The sequence below is a fragment of the Camelina sativa genome, chromosome 11, assembly GCF_030686135.1.
Source record: "Camelina sativa cultivar CO46 ecotype springtype chromosome 11, ASM3068613v1".
Taxonomy (NCBI): domain Eukaryota; kingdom Viridiplantae; phylum Streptophyta; class Magnoliopsida; order Brassicales; family Brassicaceae; genus Camelina; species Camelina sativa.
The window spans coordinates 17,360,896-17,384,656 of NC_141890.1; the positions used below are offsets into that span (position 1 = coordinate 17,360,896).

General features: G+C 34.5%; 2 pseudogenes across 1 annotated transcript; one reads left to right on the forward strand and one right to left on the reverse strand.

Annotated features, from left to right (window-relative positions):
* Positions 1 to 2,457: 2,457 nt before the first annotated feature.
* On the reverse strand, positions 2,458 to 5,370 carry LOC104723747 (uncharacterized; annotated as a pseudogene). Its single transcript, XR_757418.2, has 3 exons — positions 4,556 to 5,370; positions 3,180 to 4,463; positions 2,458 to 3,099 (listed from the first exon to the last, which is right to left on the reverse strand). The product of XR_757418.2 is annotated as an uncharacterized LOC104723747 (transcript).
* Positions 5,371 to 16,314: 10,944 nt separating this feature from the next.
* On the forward strand, positions 16,315 to 22,984 carry LOC147934148 (uncharacterized; annotated as a pseudogene).
* The last annotated feature ends 777 nt before the right edge of the window (positions 22,985 to 23,761 follow it).

Below are 23,761 nucleotides of genomic sequence, written 5' to 3' on the forward strand. Positions count from 1 at the left end.
TTAATGTTGAGTTGTAGTTTGGTTGGTTTAATTAAGTAGTATGAGATGCTTAATTGTATATTGTATCTATTATATAAAATAAAAAAACGGGTCGGGTTGTTTCAAATACATTACATGTTAGTAGTGAGATAAATTATCAAGTAATATATAAACGGTTAAAGCCTCTTCATTTATTATCAATTTATTATCAATTGATTTTGAGTTAGAAATCCACAATACACCCTAATTTTACAATTTTATATGGTATTAGAGCCATCCGATTATTAGGCCACCCGTGGATGTTATTGCCACATGATAAACTCAAATTGTAATACCCTAGAAGTACTAATAGCTTTGCAGTTATAGTGATTGGGAGTTGAATCCACCGAGATTCAAAATCACATAATAGATTGCAGAGTTTTATGATTACGCTAAACATAATAGTTTGTATTTAAATTGCAACTCAAAAGTAAATAAAAGTTTTGTAAATTCGGAACGAATAAGAGCTAGGCATAGAGAAATTCTCAAGAAATCACAAGTTATTAAATCAATAAATTAACACATGATTCAAACAATTAAAGTACCGTTCTTAAACTCTAAACACTATTGTAAAATATATCATTTCTCACTGGAAATATTATTTAAGTTTAAACCAGAAATCCAAATCTCTTTGTAAAATCCAAGAATAAAACCAGCTTTGAATTTAAGTTTAGATTATTCACAAAATTAAAAAAAAAAAAAGATAAATATTTTGTATTAAGTAATTTTTCTCACAGAAGGTTTTTATCAGAAAATCAATCAAACTCTCGGTTTATTTATCACTAGTTATTAATTTTAGGTGATAAATCAATCAATAAAGAACAAAAATATAAAGAATCTCAACCAATAATCGATTCAACAAACCATAAAATCTCTAATGAGATACCCTAAACCTAACAAACTGATTACTCAGACATAATCAATGAAAGACACATCATAACCTGAATAAACTGCATTAAGTCATAGAATAACAGAGTAAAGGAGTTTGAAATCTCTCTCAACAGGATGAGTTCTGACTTGACTCTCCAAAGCTTTATGAATGTCTATCTCAAAAGTTGCTGTAAAAATAAAAGATAAGGGTTTCTAAAACCCAAAAAGTTTATATACGTCTAAAACAGGACAAACACTTATGTTCCAATTAAGGAAAACTTTAGGGTAACTTTGTAAAACGTTAGAACTTGAGAAACTCGGTTTTGTTCTTGTGTCGCAAAAGGTGTCAAGCGACACCAATATGTTGTCGATCGACACCATCATCTAAACTTGAATATTAATGGTGGTTTTGTCTGCTATATTATATTTTATATTAGCATAGTTGTTTAGCTATAAATAATTAGCATTCATAGAGTTAATAAATTGTGACAATAACGTTCACTACATTTTTTTTCTTTTTATATATTATTAATTTGTAATATTTCCCTATGCATTTTGGGTTGTCCTTAACAGTCAATATAGCTAATATACGAAAGATAAAATATTATTGTCATAAACATCTGAAATAGTACAACATACCAAGTTCAAAGCAACTAAAGACAAAGTAACTCAAGTATAGTCTATTAGTAGGCCAAGATATAGTAGTTGTTATTGCGTCGAAAATGAATTGGTTTTCTGAATTTGGTCTCCACACTTTTGCATCTCCAATCTTTGAAACTTCTACCCAGACCTTGCTAGCATTTGGACCTAAGGGAACGAAATGGACTACATCTGCTGGATTGGTCGAACAAACTCGCCCTTCTGCAACTGGAACTATGCTACCAGAGTTTTGGACATCTAGCAATAGGCACATCTGCTTTGCAACTTTACTGGTAGTGGAGGTGTTACTTAAACTCTATAATTTCAAAATATTTTATCAGGATTCCATCACATGCATGCACCAACATTCACAACTCCCAAGACATGAAATATATTTGAATCAAGTAAAATACAAAATGTGTAAACAGTTACATACTGTAGGTGCTGATCTGTTTGGTGCTTCCTCTAGCGGTGTTATATTTATAAATTATGTCTTCTGAATAGGCCAAACGATGTTTGCATTAAGTGAATCACTCATGAATGACATCTCAGTAGTTGTTCTCCAGAAAACGTATCAGCTTTAACCACCATATCAACCTTAACAACAACAACAGTCGGACCTAGTGTTATATTGTTCACCTTTTCTTTTGGATCAGAGGCAACCATTATATCTTTTGCAATAACTTTATCCCTATTACAACCAAGAATGAGGACTCTATGTGATGATATATCCTATGAATTTAGGCATATATATTAGTAACCTATTGAGTGAGCTTCAAAATTACACAATTTTATAATAAATCAAAAACTAAGTTAAGAAATTATCGTGGAGGCTAGAAGTCTTATTTTCAGTTGCGGAGTCACTATTCTCCAATATCAACTTATCGGTAGGTCATGCAATTTTATATCCCATAACTTGCCCAAGTGAGGTAATGGTTTGTGTAGGCCTCCAGGAAAATGCATTTTTCTGATACAAACGTCACAATAACAGTTTTTGCGTTAGGACCAAGTGTTATACGACCAATCTTGTATGTTGGTTCAGTAAAACAAAATTCTCTTTCCCCAACAATAACATCATCAGTTGAACTCCAATCTAGTATCTGACATATTGTTTCCACAACTTCAGCCTCCAAGGCAATTAGCTTCTCTGGATAAATGACATGTTGCCATAATCTATTGAAGTAGTTGCATAGACGAGTAACTGTTATTCTTGGTTGTTTTGGCAACAAACCTCTCAACACCACAGGAAGTAGATTTTGCATAAGAACATGATGATCATGCGACTTCAAACCACCAATAACAGGAGGACCACTGATACACAATTTGAGATATTTACATATGCAAAAACTCTTTTTCTCGACCTTTGAGAGCCAATAAGGTGCTGGAGGCAGATAAGTTTTTCTACCCGCACCTCGGTGTGTAAGTGTGTTCTGATCCCCATATCTTCCAAATCCTTTCGTGCTTTCAAGCCATCTTTTGATTTTGCACTTTGCATAAGAGTCGACAATAATGCTTCAGATATGTTTTTTTCGACATGCATCACATCAGTGTTGTGACGGACAAGCATATATCCTAACAGAAAAGAAAATTAAAGTTAGCTCAAAGACATAAGACAGTAGTACACATATAATAGCAGATTAGTAAATACAAACCTTCCAATAAGCCAACTGGAAGAAAATTGATCGATTCTTCCACCACCATTGATCTGTATCTTCTTCATATTCTTCTTGTGAATTTGCATCCTCATCACATAAATCGGTTCTACTTCTCTTACCTTTCTTATCCAAAAGTCTTCCAAATTCATTCTTAAAGTACTTAAGTGTATTGAGTATGTCAGATCCAGTTATGTTCACAGTTCCATCTTCAATAGTATTGTCAAACCATGCTTTTTTGTCTATAAGGATGTCCAGGCCTGAGACACTTCATGTTGCCTAAATAAACATGCTTTCGACTATACTTCAACCATCTATGTGGTGTCATTGCCACATACATTACAACCTTGTTTCCCTTTCCCTTTACCTCCAGATAGTGTTCCTAAAGCTGGATAGTCACTAATACTCCATAATAGTATAGCTCTAAGTGTGAAAGTCTCCTTCATGAATGAGTCATAAACCTCAATACCATCTTCTTACAAATCATTTTGATAATCTATCAGAGGTGCAAGATAAACATCAATGTTATTGCTTGGTGCAGTTGGTCCAGGAATCAACATTGTCAACATGATATTCTCAGCCTTCATAGACATAGTCGGAGGTATGTTATAGTAGACTAACATCACTGGCTTACTAAATCTGCATACTGTTTCCGATAAAGGATGCAATCATTCTTGCATATGTGAATTCAATAGTAACCAAAACCAAAAATCTTGAAGAACTTCTTCATCTCGTATGTGGATTTTGGTAGGACATTATCCACAGGTAGCATGTCATGAATTACACTCATGAACTGGTCAAGATAGTTTTCTGATAAACCACTTTTACCTTTAATGCGGTAGAGAGCCATGATTGCAGGCACCTTAGTATAGTTAGGACATGTCGAGTAGAGTGGACTTTCAACATCCTTCAACTTCTCCCTAAATTCACATTCAGCTTTACTTTCAACCTCATCCTGATGATCTCCATCGTCTCCCTGACACTGCATATTTACTCCACTTGCAAAGAATGCAGTCCAAATCAAGTTATAAGCCTCAAATTCAGATGTCTGAACATCAGCTGTCTTCTGATCCCTAATGTCTCCATGTTTACTCCAACATGTATTCATTCTTATACTTCTGATCCATCCCTCTAATCACTAAATGATCTAATATTGTGTCTATTCGTTCATGGCAGACATTATGACAGTCAATGCAGGGACATAACATGTCAACAAAATCACCCAATCTCTTTGCTGATGAATAGACAAAATTACTAGCTCCTTCCCCATACTCAAGGCTAGCCCTGTAATTAAGTTAACATATAACACACTTTCAATATTTAGAATCACTATAACTAAGAAAAGACAAAAACATCAATAAGAAACAAATGCATACCTTGGAAGCCAAGCCCAACCCTTGTCCATGTTAGAAAAATAACACCACAGCTCAACCACCAATTTTATATTCAAATGTGATAATTAGTTCATCATCAATCAGACACTCAAATAACAAATAAACTATAAAATCACTATGCCAATTACTAACTGATAATTCTTTGTCTGTCTTAAATCGATCTGCGTAAACAATCAATTAGATAAACTCAAATGTCTGAAAAGTAGACATCATAGATTCACACAACATAAACAAACATGTTCAATGTGAATACGAAGTCGAAAACACTAAATCGAAAATCCAAATTGAAATAGAATCTTAAATCTTTTGAAACCTCTATTTGAAGCAAAATCCTAACAAAATTGAACCCATCGAAAACTCTAAATCGGAAACCTAAAATTAAATAAAACATTAAATAGTTAGAAAACTCAATTTGAAGCAAAACTCTGACGAAATTGAACCCATCAAAAGCAGAACCTAACGTAATTGAATCCATAGAAACTCCCATTGAAACAAAAACCCTAAAAACAACAACTTTACGCTGGAAGAGGACTATGGCCGAGAAAATTGCGAAGAGAGGTGAGATTACAAAGTGAGATTTGTTTTGTGTTTCACACAAAGTGGGATTTTGAAGAGAGATTTTCTGGGCAAATGGAGGAAGAGAGAACGAAAGGGTAACAAATGAAAAGGGGAAGACGAAAAGAGTGACAAGAGGAAAAGGCAAATTGTCGAACAGTAGGGAAAAGAGACTTAGAAATCTTTTATGTTGGAACCAAAAATAGGGAAAAGAGACTTAGAAATTTTTTATGTTGGAGCCAAAAATTTGGCTATCCGCCAACCATATGATAGCGTTTTAATATGATATATGCTATTAAAAAATTTTATAGCTTTATTTTGGGGTAATATGTTTCTAGAAAAAACTTATGATAGTATTTCACTTTTATAAACACTATCATAAATTTTTTGGTAAGTCATTAATGGCATAACTATAAAAAATGCTATATTTTAATGCTATCAAAAACCAAAATTTTTGTAGTGTGTAATAAGTCCCACATTGAAAATAGAAAAAATTATCAAGTGGTATATAAATAATTAGGACCTCTCCATTCATTATCAATTGTTTTTTAGTTAGAAATTAACAGTAAACATGATTTGACATAAGTCTTTATAACACTATCTCTTTTGAACTTCAGATACATATATGGACAGAAAAATAATTCAGTGATTGTTGTTTTTATGTACCATTTCTGGCTAATTAAGAATTTAAGAGAAACTTCAGATTCAAATTTTCAAGAATTTGGCCTATTAATATATAATATCTAAAGTTTACATATCAACGTAACATAAAATTAGTACAACAATAATTGAAAAAAGAAACTTGCACTCAAGCGTGGACACCGACCTAGAATAAATAAGAATGAACTAATATATAGATGTGGAAAACGAACACTCAAATAGATTTTTTAAAAGTTGTATATATGCTTTATAATGATTATGAATAAAGTAGTGCTTTCAAAATGATTAAAATGTTGTCGTATATCGAAAATGGCCAACCATTTCATTTTAATTTCTTTTTCCTTTCTTGCCCCATTTCATTTGTATAAAAACTATGGACATTTCTTTATGTAGTGAAATAAAAGTAGACATTTTAGCTTAGACTAAAAAGAAAACAAGTTTCAAAGCAAGGAATAACTGACGGAATTACGAAGAGCTTTAAATTCGTCAAAAAGAGTACGTAAATAATTTACCGTAATCCGCGGGTACTGAACCGACAGGAAACCGATGGATATGGACCACGGTATGTCTTTCTTATTTCACTGATGTGGCTCAACTGCTCGAGGGCAAGTAGAGGGACAGTTGTTATTTGTTAAAGACGTTTTCAACAAAAATGTTGTGGGTTCATCTAAGTAGACCAAATCCTCATGTATATTGGGCACGAAGTTTCTGTTGTGTGGTTATTCATTCTCAATAATTTTGAGACTAGGGACCGTCTCTTTTAAAATGCTCTTATTTTAGATATACTTAGACCGTCTCTTCTTAAAATGCTCTTATTTTACATCCATTACCCATTGGGAAATTGGGAAGCAATATTATATGACTATGAGCATTGAGCTACAAACTTGAACACGACTCACGAGTCTAAGATTTATTTGGAGGGTACTTTCATGTCTCGTCAAAGTACTCCCCATGTTTTACAAACGCATATGAAATTAAAATCACATGTCTTTGTAACACTGCATATACTGATATACACAGCAAAGTTTTTTTTTGAAGTATATTTGTAAAGTAGAATTTGAATCTTCATATTTATTTGCATATAAACGATAATAGATACACAGCCATTATATATGCCTTCTTAATTATGTGTTTATATCAGATTTTCCACATAAATTGACAATGTAAGTTGTGGTTTACTTTACCAAGCACGGTCATTAAAAAATATATGAAATTTTATCTGAAGAAGTATATAATACGTTGAAACATGTTTAAGCAAAGGGAGGTGCCTATCTATGGTCAGCCCCTACCATGGTCCTATATATAACCATGTGATATGATGTCTCTGGTTCCACCAACAATAAGAATCATATTATCAGTGCCAGATTCTCTTAATTATGTCTATGGTTTGTAACGTATGTAGGACCTTGTTTATAATTATCTGCATTATAAACCTTTTTATAACTTTACACTAATCTTCAAATAATAGAAATTTAACCACTAGGATATAAAAATAAAATTTGACTTTGTAAGGAATTTTTAATTAATAAATAATATTGACAACAATATAAACTTTGATGTAACTATGAATTAATGCGTTGTTTCTTTTCACATATTTCAGATCCAAGAAACTTAAAAGTGGTCCAAAATGAGGACTTCACTTCACTTACAAGAACACTATTGTTGATGTTCTATATTTAATATTGGAACAGGTGATTCTAACTGAATCACTAGCTAAACAATAAATATAACTGTTAGTACAATTACATAATGTGACAGCGTAGCAGCATATCAAATTAAACAATTCAGATGTTGTAATTACGTCGCTACATATCAGCTATTCTTTTGAATAAACATATCAGCTATTAGAAAAAGAACTTATTTGAAGACAAATATTAATCTCTGCTAATTAAGGAAGTAATTAGAATCAGAATCAAATTTATAAATCCGTAGCTAATCTATCATTAATATTCACTTATTAAACTGTCATATTTTTGTCTGTTCATATATACTTTGATATTATAACTTTTAAAATTAGATTATTTTTTCAAAGATGAGGAATAATATTGGTAGAGGAAAAATGTGTAAATGTGTTCGATATCATTTGTGTGAAGAAAAAATCATTTGATACTTTAATTTTAGGTGAAGATGTTTGGGGAACGGACATACGAATCAATAGTTTTTTCGAATATTGTTTGGTACGAGTAATTTTAATGTGAATCTATCCAAGTTTCAAACAACTCGAAATTAGTCGAAATACCTGAAAACTCTGAATTTGATCGAAATGGAAATAGTAAAACGAGAAGTAAAAATCTATGAGTACTATGGTTTGGGTTACTTTGAATCGAAATGAACTCAAATTACCTGAAAACACCTGAATTATCCGACTAAACAGGAAACTAAATGTTAAAGGCGTTATGGGTTTAGTTTGGCTTCAGGTATATCCAGATATTCGTTTCGTTTTATGGGTATTACTTGACGACGAGATCCAATCGGGTATTTTAAAGGATCCGAACCTCTTTTTCAATGTTTTTTATTTAATGAATTCATCCTTTATGTTGATTATTTTTTCTCGGATGATGAAGAATAACATTACAAGTAATTAATTAATTTGAATATTATACGATCTCTTTCTACCAACCTATCTTCCAATATGTGATAACTGATAACTAATTAACTATGAACTATATATGAACCCTAATGGATGTTAGTCTTGAAATTAGTTGGAACCTTGGTTTGAAATCTAATTTTGGTGGACGTAAGAATTAATTGTTTTGTTTGGCATATATATACGGGCTTTGTATACCAAACGTGAATTGATTGCTATATAGAAGATCACATTGTCAAATGAAATCTGTTGTGGTCACCGGAGAGACCACAAGAGATTTGCATATCATATTAAAACAACTCGTATATATGTTCATGAAAATGGCTTAACATTATAACCCGGACCATCTCATAAATCTCGTCCTACCAATCATTCACTAATTTGTTTGGACCTGTCTCGTCTTGTCTAGTCTTGCCTTATCAATACTATACTGAACATTTATTTTTTTGTACTAAATATATGAGTGGTATGTTATATATCTTATCATGTCATCTTATTTTATATTATTCTTTACTATTAAGAACTTGAAAAAGATGGATTTTTCTGACCATTCCTTCGTTTTAGTAGTTCATAGGCAGTTTCTCGAATTTTAGCCACTAGCTAGTACCTCGTGCCTCGTGGATTGTTTTTGCTGCTAACGCCATTTTAAGTGGTCTAACGTTTTCGTTTAAGCAGATGGAACTTAGGAACTATGCGTAATGCGTTCACAAATATATGCTAGGTTTTTATGAATTTGGACTCCCTATACACTACAAGAAAATATGGAATTGCCGACTACAAAAACAGTTACTATACAGTCGCAAACTACTTAGTAACGACTGATTGACGACTGACATACGTAGTCGCTAAACAGTGCATCGCTAAAATAATCAGTCGCTAAACAGTCGACACGAAGCTACTCATTAGCGACTGATAATTGTGGTCGTTCTTCCCTCGCCAAACAGTCGCTAAAGTTGCGACTGAATTGCAACGCTTTAGCGACTGATATGGTTACTCATTTGCGACTGTTTTGGTTACTGTTTTGTGTACGTTTCGGTGATTGTTTTACGACTGTTTAATTATCATGTTTTTAAAAAAATTCTGGTAAAAATGAATTATTTGATTTTGTAATACCAAAACTGATTATGAAAACTATAACTAAAACATAACAAATATGAAATTAAACAAAGACATAAGTTTAATTTTACATCCAACATAAGTTCCAGAAAACATCCAAACATCCAAGAGTGCAAGTCGCAAATATTACAAAAGTTTTCATAATCATGAGGGAAGGAGGGATAGTGAAGGAACCTAACTTTGAACATCAGCAGGGTTTGGGTCATTGGTTTGAGACTCGAGGAAGGCGACATAGTTTGGGTTAGTCTTGAGGAAGCTCACCAAGCGTGAGATCTCTGCTTGTTGCTCAAATGCAACCCGTAAAGCCTCAGCTGCAACCCGTGAAGCCTCTGCGTCACGCTCTGCTTGTAGAGCTGCTTGTTGCTCTATTTTGCGGTTAGCTTCTTCAAGCTGTTGTTGTAGGCTTGTGAAAGTAGAAGAGCTTCCAGGGTACTTCCGCTTTCCGTTGATGTAACTCCCTAGGCTTCCAACTCCAAAGTATGTTCCTCTATCAATTATGAAAGTAGACTGCATAAACAAAACAGAGAGAAAAAGTTAACATAATTACTTAACAATGAAAAACTTAACAGCTTATTAGAAAGAAGCAAATTACCTCAAGAAAGAGCTCATCATCCTCCTCGTGAGATAGCTCTGATCGACGTGAAGTACCATCAGAAGACTCATCATTATCCAGAGCAGCAAACTTAGCTTCCTTCTTTTTCTTATATGCCTCATGAACTGCTTGCGCTTTCTTATCTACAAAAGTACCATCTTTTTTGGTATGAGTCCTGAGAAAAACTTCAGGAATAGTTGGCGGTCTTACCAATTCCACTTCCTGAAATGTTAGAAAATTAAAAGGTTAGGAACCATCTGATGTCAACTAATTAAACAATGAAAAGGTTATGATGTAACTCACCATCTCTTGTTCAATTTGTAAGTAAGACTTCGGCCCTGATACATGCTTGTGAGGGTCAAGACCATTACGGTCAGACATTCGAGCTGCTGAAGTGGTTGCGCTCTTTGCCATGACTTCTTCTGTGTTCCAATAGTCACACATTTCATTCCAAATAATTTTCTCAATCCAACTTGGTTTCACTTGATCTCGCTGAGATGCTGCCTTGGAAACCATGTCTTTCATACGTTTTTGACAAATGGTATAGAATTTTTCTTGAACCACACCGGTTAGTGAGGGATCCCAGATGTGTGTTTTCTACAAAATAAGACAGTGTTAGTGATAAAAAAACTAAAAAAAAAACCCTATAAATACAGAAATCAAATTGAAAAGAGTAGAAGTTTACTGCCAATTCCAAGAAGTATTTTTCTCTTCTTGCATTAGAAACACAACCCCAACTGTAATATGGACCATCAAACTTGTTTGTAAACACTTTTGTAATCTTTCGGGTAAGTGATGACTTGTCTTTACCAAACCTTCAAACACAAACAAACCAAAAGTAAAATTCTAATCAAACACAAACAAACCTTCAAACATAAACAAATCAAAAATACAAAATTCTTAAAATTCAAATCAAACACAAACACAAGTGTTCCAAACACAAACAAACCTAAAAATTCTAATCAATATAATCAACTAAAAATTCTAATCTTACCAAGTAGTTCCACGCTCTAATGAGGGAGAGAGGACAGTGGTATACAACTCACGGCCTTGTTGGACAAGCATGTCATGTAAAGAAGCGAGTACATCAGCTGAGAGATTTGATTACCTTAAACCGTCATCCTCAGAATCAGCTTCTTCTTCCTCATGTGAGTTTTGCGCTTGAGAACTGTGATGCGATGCAGAAGTTGCTCGAGGTTGACCAGGTTGAGAAGAGGGTGGTCGATGATTTGAGACGTGAGGAGACTGTCGAGGTAGAGGAGATTGTCGAGGTAGATTCGAGACTTGAGGAGACTGTCGATGATGATTCGTGACTGACGGTTGAGGAGACTCTCGAAGTGGACTCGAGAATTCTGGTGGATTCGTCACGGAGGCGAGAGGTTGAGGAAAAAGACGCCTGATTGGAGCTTCGCTGGAAGGGGATGTTCCAGGAAAGCTCCTCGTGTTCTAGAACAGATTTGTCGGAGGTGGATAGTCTCAGTAAGTAGGTGTAGGTCTCGCTGGAGGCTGGAGGATTGGGACAGGAATTCCCTGAGAATCAGTGTATGGGTCTCGCTGGCTCGTCGGCGTGAAGGCATACTGGCTGGGAAGATTAGCGGGTCTTTGATTCGCCGTTCGTGAGGTTCCAGAGGTTTGATTAGAGGGGTTTCTTCTTCCTCCTCCTCTTTTCTTTACTCCAGCCATCAAAATCGAGAGATACTAGGACAAGGATGAAGATCTAGGGTTTTCTCGATTGAGAGCAATTGAGATCTAGGGTTTTCTCGGCGGATGAAGAGAAATGAGATGTAGGGTATCTCGGGGATGAGGATGAGATCGATTTAGGTTTTCACCTTTTTGTTACGGCCCAAATTTAGTTTAAGGCCCAAATTAAATATATCAGTCGCTAGTGAGTAGCTGCTTAGTCGCAATGTTTCACGACTGTCAAAATTGTCTTGAAATTAGTCGCAAATTGGCGACTAAACTGCGACATGATGCATCAGTCTCGAATTAGCGTCTATTAGGCGACTGTTTTATTTTAGTAGCTATTCAGTAGCAAAACAATCGCAATTCAGTTGCTAAATTTAGCGACTGTGTTTTAAGTCGCAACTTGCAATCGGAAATTTTATGTTTTCTTGTAGTGATATATGCATGCATTATATTTGTGTCTTGTGGTAAACCATTGATAACATTTTCTAGGTGTGCCTAAGGATCCAAGAATATATGTGTTTTCTCGGTGTTATATATGCCTCTCATTTAGTTGTGTAACGCATAGCAATTTTGTAGAACCTCATGGCGCCGATTGATGCGGAAGATCAGCTTGAATTATTATGTTTAGTTGCATGAAAATGGTTTGATTTATATTTTGAACCTTGGCTAATCTTGCCAGTTGGTTTCCAAATTCCACGTGGTAAACAAAACTGTCGAATATAATGGTGCACATACGTAAACACTTGAGCAATTCTTTTTCCGAGATAAATTATATATTGAAAACCAGAAAAAAGCAGAATCATGCCTAACCTTGTACATATGCATGTGTTACCTTTTATAATTATTAGTTAGCATAGAATCATTATTATACGTTTTTTTTCAAACAAAAATTGTATTACTAACTTCAAAATTATTTCGAAGTAACTCCATGACATCCATCCTTTTACTTTTTAGTGTATGCATGTTACTAAAACTATTTTTTTTTTGGACAAACAAACTAAATTATTTAAGTTGCTTATTCTATATAAAAATATCTATGATATATGATTTTTAAAGAAATTCTGGAAAAAAAGATGCTAACTTCTAGTTTGTTTTTAAAAACTACCAAAATATCACAAATTCTAAATTATACCATATAGCGAATTTTTATATAAATAAACCTTTAGCCAACTAAACCAAACAATGTACTATATATTATAGAGGGGACTTTTGATGTAAATATTTTCTCCTGTCCTATGAGGATTATAAACAAAATACTTTAAATATTTCGTTTCGATTTTTGGATAATGTGTGGGTAATATTTTTGTATACATATACAGCCCAAATTCCGCACCTTTACCCTTTTTGGAACTAAAAGCATAGATGAGTCGCACAAATTTTTTGTAAGAATTACATTTGCTTAGACATGGTAAGTAAAACAATATAAGGGATAACATTTGTACAGTACGATATATATCAACTAAATGCGATATGCATGCCAACTACCACAAGAACATTTATAAGTTAATGGCTAAAAGTCAAGCGGAAGCCTACCACACTGAAAAATAGATCCACGTCGTCATATTATATCCACATCAATAGTATCCACAAACTACAGAAGTTCACCATATTTACAGCTTCGAGTTTTAAGAACTTGAAATAGATAAGATTCAAAAGACAAAACCCAATTCATATATGCATGGAGACAATTAATCGTACGCATTTACTAATCAATTAAGAAGAAAACAAAAGTATTTGATGAGGATCATTAATTCGAGGGACAAGTGCATATGTTGTTGCATCTATTGAAAGGTGTTTATGCAGAGAGGGATTTGTGGTTGGGAAGATGGCCAACGCGAATAAGATGCTCCAAGAGAGAGAAAAAAAAAACTATCTTCATCTTGTTAATACTATTATCTTAGAAACGTTTTTAGAAATCTAAAAAGAAAACAATAAAATAAAAGAGAAAATGAATGGTGGGAGATAGATACACTGGGTTCATATGAGGGGACTGAGAGAAGTTGACAAGGCAAAAACATAGCCTTTGAGGGTTTGGTATGTTTATTTCTTCCCCAATTGGATGTGACTTGTCTCACTATCTTCACCGGATTCAGTTGAATAGTTCTTTGACAATGCGAGATGTGTTTTCTTGTGGATATAGGTCGGAGATCGAGTTACCCAGTCAAGGACTATCTACTATTAGTGTTTTTTTGGTCATACTCCATGCATTAAATGACATAAATTCCGACCTCTAACGATTTCAAATGTTAGTATCGTTTTGGTTATTAGATTGTTCTGGTTAGCAAAAGGAAAAAAAAAAAAAAAGGGAAGACAAAAGCAATATATATTTCTTTGTTGATTTATGTCATCAATTTAACAGTAATTAAATTAAGTTCTATTTTTTTTAAAAGCTCATAGCCTACACTACAAAAAAAGGCTTTTAACGTCGGGTTTTTTATGTCTAGCATCGGTTAATGACTGACTTTAATAGTATTTTTTTTTTTCCACAAACTGACTTTAATAGTAACGTTGGTTTTGAAACCGACTTAACAAGCTTCGACATTATTTTTTTTTACATCGGTTTAGCAAGTGACGTTATGTTTTAACGTCAGAAATCTACCGTCGGTTTTATAATTATTAACGTCCGTGATTCACTGACGTTAATGCTTAGGCAGAAGATCGGAAACTTATAATTGTAATTTAGATCAATGACACAATTTTCCCCAAAATAAAAAAAAATGATGCAAAAACTTAAACAACTATCAATTTAAGTCGTCGAGTATTCAAAATTTAACTTATAAAGATGAGAGGTTTAGTAGGGAAATACTCACGAAACATATATAATCTCTGTTTCAACTTATTTCGTCGGTCTTGAACTACTCACGAAACAGAGAATATATCAAAATGTCTCCCCAATGAAATAAGTTTTATGAAAGTATATATCATAATGATTTTGAAATATGACTACAGCTATAAAAATATATGGCATATGACATGTAAGATACAATATGACTTAATTGTACTACATATATTATCATAAAAAAAAGTTTAATTTATTTACTTTATTTAAATTCATACTACTTTATCCTTAAATTTTGATGTATACCGAAAAATCAAAATAATATTAATATGTAATTTATATTATTTTTTAAAAATATAATAGCGATTATTCGTGGACTAACAGTAACACTAATACCTTTATAATTGAAAGTTTAACATCGGTTTACTTATTGACTTTAATAAACCGACATTATCTGACGCGTTTCTTGTAGTAAGCTAGTGTTTGACATCCTCATTTGTATTATGATCAAATTTAATGATATATAATAAATTTAAAATTTTATTATACCGATAATGTTAAATTGACATGATCTTGACTTATTAATACTTGATTATATGTTCACTTTTAATATTGTCATCAGATTTGAATATCAATTTTTGCTGGATATTGTTTAAGCAAAGTATCCATTATTGGGTTATTAAAAGGTTAGGTATCGTTCAGAGTTTTATATATAAGGTATCTGAAGACAAAAATAATCATCCTTTTATCTTCAAAATAATAACTATCCCCTGATGACCACAAAACAATGGGTGTGGTCTAGTTATAGTATTTGAGGTCGCCAGTATAATCCATGTGCACTTTAATTTTATAAGTTGTAAACGGCTCACTCCAATACCCCCCCCCCCCCCCCCCCCCCCCCCCCCCCCCCTTATTCTCTTTTTTGGTATGCTTAAATTCAATGATATGGAATATGACTATAATACGTCTAAACTAAGAAAAAAGTAAATTAAGCATGCAAATAAATATAGTCACTAACCCGCCCTTTCCGTCGGATAAATTATACGTTCATGTGGGTTATACTTGAACCACATGATTGGAAGGTTCGGCAAAGAAGTTTATTTTAAAATTAACTACGCACTTTAATAATGATTTCATCGACAACTGAACAAGCATATTTTTCCCAAAATTGTCTCATCATTTCACGGACAATAAGGAGGATGTTGAGAGGAGATGGTCCAAATTGAAGTTAAATATTTTTAAAGATTGTTTTCATCATTAATTATTTGTTATACGTCTTAATTTATTAGGATTAAACTTAGTTGGTCATAACTCTTTCACGGATGCTGACTTCGAAAGTATAGGAATTAATATAACGCCATTGAGGACCAAATACGACTAATCATATAATAATGTTGACCAAATACGATTAATGGAATTTTTACCACACATTATTACTTGCTGTATACAGTTATACATGTGATGTGATACGTGAACAGTTGACCAATAGAGGCAACGTTTAACAAATTGGTAGGCAATTAAAGAAAAGAAAAAGCATTAATCATAGACGTGAATACAGACATTAATAGACATGTTGATAGAAGTACACATGTTTTTAGAAACTAAATATTTATTTCACGAATCTTTGAGATTGACAAATTTACGTATAATATTTTTTCTGTTATGTATATAAATATATATCTATCTATATACATATATTTCTCTCATACATATTTATGTATATTATGATAACGACAAATCTAAACTAGAGGAAAAAAGAATGGCGATTTTTGAGGCGATACAGCGGTTACTATTATGTCATCTTCTCTTGAAGATTCCAACAGTTATTGGCATTGAAGTGAGGTGGTTTCCCCCCACATTCGAGCGGTTTCTTCCGACATCGCAGGGAAGGCCCTGCCCTACTAAGCAGTTGAGCATCGATGGAGTCAGATCTATTTAAGAGATCGATTTGGGGCTTTTCCCAATCATATCGATAATTCCACTTCTCCTATCTTTTACCCTCTGAGATTCTATCTAAATTGGTTCCTTATGGCTGATAACATTGGTCGTGCCCTCCAAAGCATTGATCTTGGTATTACGGATACTCCGGTTACTCTCCCCCAAACAATTGTCCAACAAGCAGCCAATGAAAACCGTTTCTATCTGATGGGCTGACCATTGATACCCAGGAAACAAGACCTTCGACAATTGCTGACCGCGCTTCCTCGTTCGTGGGGGTTAGTCGGTATTGTCCGTGGTCGTATTGCGGAACAACAGAGGTTCCAATACATTTTCCCTTCTAAAGAATCAATAGAGACGGTTCTGAGAAGAGGTCCATGGTCCTTTGCTGATCGAATGATCGTTTTACAGCATTGGTCTCCCGATTTTGATCCATTGTCCCTCAATTTCATATCTTTTTGGATCCAAATCAAAGGAATCCCTACTCAATACTTGAACTTAGCAGTCATAGACAGTATTGAAAGATCCTTAGGCGAAACACTAAGCATTGACTTCGATGAGGCCTCAACCACTCGGATCCAATTTGTGCGGGTGCTGATATGCTCAAATTGTAATACCCTAATGATACTAACAGCCTTGCAGTTGTAATATTCTAGGGGTCGAATCCACAAAGACTCTAGATCACACAATAGACTTATTAATCTTTTAATTATGCTAAATCAAATTATTAAATTAAAAACAATGCAAAAACAGAATTTAAAGGTGTTGTAAATTCAAGGGAACAAAGAGCTAGGCCTAGGGAAATTCTCAGGAATTTATGAAATATTAAATCAGTCAAATAATAGGATTCAAGCAATTAAAAATCAGATCTAGAACTCTAAACACTCTTGTAAAATAAATCAGTTCTCACTGCAAATATTATCTAAATTTAAAACCAAAAAATCCAAATCTCTTTGCAAAATTCAAGGTTAAAAATCAGCTTTAAAAACAAGTTTAGATTGTTCACAAAATTATTAAATCAAATCTCTTTGCAAGAAATAATTTTGTTCATCAAAAGGTTTTATCAGGAAAATCAATTTTATTCTCATATCAATTTATTTTCCTAGGTATTATTCTAGGTGATCAATCAAGAATTAATATGAAGAACAACATAAGATGAAGATCATAGAAGATAATGAATCCTAAAATATCAGATCTAATGCACCATAAAAACCCTATGAAAAACCCTAAACCTAACAAACAAACTACTCATACATATTCAATGTAGAACAAAACATCTTTTCTGAATAATAAGCAGTTGATATTAAGAAGTAAGAAAGGAGTTCAAGAATCTTCTCTCTACAGATGAAATCAGATCTGTCTCTCCCAAAGCTCTCAATATCTCTTTTGGTTGCAGAATAAAACTTAGGTCTAAACAATGACCATAAAAATCCTATAAATACTCTAAAACACGTCTTGGGCCTTAATTGCAAATAAGAGAAACTTGGGCAAATTTTGTAAATCTTCTAAAGCTTGTGGAAACAACTTCCGTTTGGTTTGTGGCAACTGCATCGATCGATGCTGAGATTGCATCGGTCGATACATAGTCTTGATCTCGTCTCCGAGCTTCGTTGATCAGCCTTCATGCTTTGATTATGCTTCAAATCATCCTCTTTTAGCTCCCTTGTGTTCCATCTGTGCTAATAGGTACATAAACCTATAAAGACTCAAAAACAACCTAGAAAACAAATCAAAAGACTCAAAAACACACTTATACCATGGTTAAAAACCACAAAAACCATGATATATCAGGTGCACATAAATTGGAATGTTGATCAACCTCTCCGTTTCCAGAGGAATTACCAATTCTCTCGAGGGGTCAATACGGTGCTTAGTTTCTTTTATGAACGCTTGAGAGGTTTATGCGAAGTGTGTGGGATGTTGACACACGATTCTGGCAGATGTCTTCTTCAGAACGGAGGGATGGATAACTATGATGGTGATGATGATAGCGATGGAGAAGAGCCTCTGAATGGTAACCCTGGAGTTCATATCCAGGAAATTGATGATGCTGGTAACCCTATTGGAGATAATGAAGCCGCAGAGATAGAAATCCCTGAAGTGGTTCCTAATGCTGACGCCCAAAAAGGAGAACATGAACTCTCCGATATTGATCCAGAGCACAATTCTTGAGACAAGATCTCCTCTGATGATTCTCAACCGGACGTGACAAATGAGGAGATTGAGTTGCTTAACCCACTACCCTCTTTCATCAAGGAAGAAGGGGAAAGTTCAGGTATGATAGCGAGAATGGCACAAGATCTACGCAAACGCAAGAAGAGGACTGATCCAGAAGACTCAGCTTCATCCAGGAAAAGACATTTGGGATCTCAATGCAGCCAAGACTCAGGTACCAATGCTGCTGAATATGGTAAAGTCGCGGTGGGGCCGGTACCACCACCGGTTCCATGAGAGTTGGTTTTTGGAACTGTTAAGGTCTGGGACAATGCCTTACAGTTCAACGTCTAGAAGAGATACAACGAGTATACCCTCTTGGACATGTTGTTCCTAGTAGAAACAAAGCAATAAGACAACTATGTTAGAGATTTGGGAGTGAGTTTGGGTTTCCATGATATGTGTCTTGTACCACCTAGAGGTTTAAGTGGAGGTTTAGCTGTTTTCTGGCAAAAGCATATTTCATTTCAAGTTATTTCCCATGATGTAAGACTTGTAGATCTTTATGTTGAATATAAATCCTATAATTTCTACTTGTCTTGCATCTATGGTCATCCTATCCCAAGTGAGAGACATCATCTATGGGAAAAACTACAAAAAATATCCATATCACGAACTGGCCCTTGGATGATGTGTGGTGACTTCAATGAGATTCTCCAAACCTCAGAAAAAACAGGGGGAAGACAATGAAGTTTAGGAAGCCACAAGAACTTCACAACAATGATCCAATGTTGTAATATGAAGGACCTCAAATATAAAGGCAATCCTTTCAGTTGGGTTCGAAAGCGGCAAAAGGAGACAATTCAATCATCTTTAGACAGGGCCTTTATTAACTCTAACTGGTAAACATCCTACCCTGCACCGGAAACAGAATTTCTCCCCACTGCTGGCTCAGATCATGCACCGGTTATTATTGACATTGAGGAAGAGCAGATAGTTAAACGTGGTCAGTTCAGATACGACAAGCGTCATGTTAACAATGAGGATTTTGTGGATGCTGTTAAAAGAGGGTGGACAAAGGGTACTAGTGGTAATCAAGCAGGAATTCAGGATAAACTAAGGCGTTGTAGACGTGAACTAGCACAGTGGAAAAGACGAACAAAGGCTAATTCGGCAGAGAAAATACAGCTACTAAAGTATCAGTTGGATGCGGTAGAGAGAAACCACTCAATATCACCTTCCCAAGTTTCACAACTCAGGTCAGATTTAAACAAAGCTTATGGCGAAGAAGAAGTCTTTTGGAAGTTAAAAAGCAGCAATACATGGATGCAGCTTGGTGATCGAAACACAAAATTCTTTCATGCCACTACTAAGATGAGAAAAGCACGTAACATAATCAAATCCATCCTCGATGATCAAGATGTGGAGCATTTTCGTGATGATGCAATTGGTAAGGTGGTTGAACATATTTCAACACTCTGTTCTCTACATCTCAAAATACAGACATGGATGAGATAATTGCAGATATAGAACCTAGAGTCACTGAGGATATGAACCGTGATCTACTAGCCCCAGTTACAGATACAGAAATAAGAGAAGCGGTCTTCAGTATCGGGGCAGATCGAGCTCCGTGATATGATGGTTTTACAGCAGCATTCTATCAACAGTTCTGGGATCTAATTGGTCCTGATATTTGCTCCATGGTTCGACAGTTTTTTTAACACTGGAAGGATCGATAATAACATAAGTAAAACGCAACTCTGTCTCATTCCGAAGATTGATGACTCACAACACATCTCAGACTATAGACCTATCAGCCTCTGTACAGTCAGTTATAAGATCATTTCAAAGGTAATGATCAACCGTTTGAAAGGATGTCTTGGTTTCATCATTTCAGATTCTCAAGCAGCGTTTGTTCCGGGTCAAAATATCACTGATAATGTTTTGGTAGCTCATGAGCTTTTACACTCTTTGAAGTCAAGGAAGGACTAGCAGAATGGTTATATGGCTATTAAAACAGACATCAGTAAAGCCTACGATCGAGTTGAATGAAATTTTTTGGAGAATGAAATGAGACAGATGGGATTTGCACCTCGATGGGTTACGCAAATAATGAACTATGTCACAACAGTCTCTTATGAAGATCTGATTAATGGAGCGCCATATGGGAAGATCACACCATCCAGAGGGATCTGTCAAGGTGACCCACTTTCCCCATATCTCTTTCTATTTGTCGCAGAAGTGTTAAGCAATATGGTACAGAAAGCAGAACAAACAAGACAACTCCATGGTATTCAATTGGCAAGATAATGTCCTTCGATTACTCACCTATTTTTCGCAGACAATTCTCTCTTTTTTTGTCGTTCTATCAACCAGAATTGTGAGCAACTAGCTCAAATTTTTTGAAGATATGAAGAAGCCTCTGGTCAACAAAACATTTTGGGAATACAGAAAGTTGGAGGAGGAGGTAAATATTTGGGTTTACCGGAACAGTTTGGAAGAAAGAAAGTTGAGATGTTTGAGTATATCGTACAGAAGGTCAAAGAAAGAACAGCGGGGTGGAACTATAAATACTTATCTGCAGCAGGAAAAGAGATAGTCATAAAGTCCATAGTTATGGCTCTCCTGGTGTACTCAATGAATTGCTTTCTTCTACCCACTACTATATGCAATGAGATTACCCAAGTAATCTCAAGGTTTTGGTGGGGAGAGGAAAATGGTAAAAGGAAAATACCTTGGATTGCATGGAATCGACAAACACTCCCTAAGAAAGAAGGTGGTCTCGACTTCAAGGATCCGGAAGCTTTCAATCGCGCTCTCCTTGCCAAGCAAGCTTGGCGATTATTAAGAAATCCTTCTATTCTATTATCAAGACTATACAAAGGCCTATATCACCCGACAACATCATATCTCAAGGCAGAAACCGGAAATGCAGCATCTTATGGATGGATATCAATTCAGGAAGGTAAACAACCTCTTCAACAAGGAATTCAAGTAAGACTAGGTAATGGCAAATCTACCCGTATCTGGGAAGACCCTTGGCTCCCTACCCTCCCTCCACGACCTGCAAATGGCCCTATTCTTGATAGAAATATAAAGGTGGCGGACTTATGGTTTGAAAACCACAGAGAGTGGGATCCAAAAATATTTGAAGGTGTACTTAACCCGGAAGATCAACTCCTTGCAAAACAATTATACCTCTCTCAACATGCAGAACAAGACACCTATGAATGGCCATATATACACCATGCAAACTACACTGTCCGATCAGGTTATTGGGTGGCTACTCATGTTGATATTCAGGAAGATGATGCTATTCAGCCCCCAAACCGGAACGTTGACCTCAAACAGAAAATTTAGAAACTACCAATAGCCCCAAAACTACAACATTTCCTGTGGAGATGCCTGTCAGGAGCCCTAGCTACAACCACACGATTGAGAACCAGAAATATTCCTGCTAACCCGGTATGTCAAAGATGCTGCTATGGAGATGAGAAAATTAATCATTTGCTTTTTACTTGTCAGTTTGCAGAAGCAGTATGGAGATGCATCTCAGTTAACCTTGGCAGACAGATAATATTCACTGATGACTTTAAAGCAAACCTGAGTTTGTTACTTCACTTCCAACATCACACGAATGCCCCTATTTAAATAAAAAATCTTCTCATTTGGATAATGTGGTGACTATGGAAATCTCATAATGACTTTTTATTCTGAAAAATCAACCTCTCTACACTATCTGAAGCAAGAAAAGGAATACAAGAAGCAGATGAATGGTATGAAGCCACCAGAACATCATCAGTACCGGCTCCCATAACTAGTCAGTCTTCCAACTTGCCAAATAGAAGAATACTGCAACAGTGGTATGCCCCTCCTGAAGGTCGGCTGAAATGTAACTTTGATAGTGGGTACATCCAAGACAGAGAATATACCAGCTCAGGATGGATAATACGTGACATCAATGGTCAAGTGATTCTTTCAGGTTGCGCAAAATTACAACAATCACATTCTGCACTTCAAACTGAGGCTTTGGGATTTCTTCATGCTCTTCAAGTGGCGTGGTATCAAAGTTTACATTATGTTTGGTTTGAAAGTGACAATCTAGAACTTACTAATCTAATCAACATAGGGAAAGATCACCACAAGATAGGGTCCCTACTCTACGATATACGATACTGGATGTCCAAACTACCACATTCTTCCTTAGGACATGTTCGTCGTGAAGAGAATAACGCGGCAGATAAACTTTCTCATCATGCTTCTTTAATGAATCATTTGTACCAAGTCTTTGATGTAATACCAAATTGGTTAACTAATAGTTTGTATTACTCTTTTTCAAATTAATAAAGATAGATGTTAAAAAAAAAAAAGACAAGTCTAAACTAATTTATAGAATTTTCAAAAAATAAATACTATATCTGCTTATAAAAAAATGAAATATATTTGAAAATTATATTGTGTACTGTTATTAATTTTGCAGGATTAACCTGTATTATTCGAGTTCATTAATTGGATTTTATGGATTCAACGATATTGTTAGAAGAAAAAAACGAATGTGTTATCCCATTATGTTCACACTTACAAACTATAGTGATATACTGATATCGATCATTTTTAATGTCAGACTTGTTATACGTCAGTTTATACAATTCAGCTATCTAAGAAAAACAGAGTCATCTTAGTCGAAAGGTCATGGATAAGTGTAAACTGTAAACACGAAATATATATAAGGATTCAATATAAGAACAATTTTCTTTTTGTCCGATTCAAACTAAGCAACAAATAACAAAATATGTATATCCTGTTTTGTTTGGATCGGACAAAAAGAAAATTGTATGTATATATATATATATATGCGTCGAAGTCAGATATATAACCTCTGAAGAACTCATCTAAATATTCAACAAAATATCTAATAGACACATGTATATATTAATTAGATATTTACATTTGTATGAACTCTCCTTCTTGATAAATCATTTTTTATTTTATTTTTATTTAGTTTAACTAATTTAATCAGAAATAGTTCCTTCAATTATATTTTATTCTCTAGTTTTATAATTACATTATATACAATATATGCATGCATATGTTAATATGTGTAAAGAATTCATATTATAG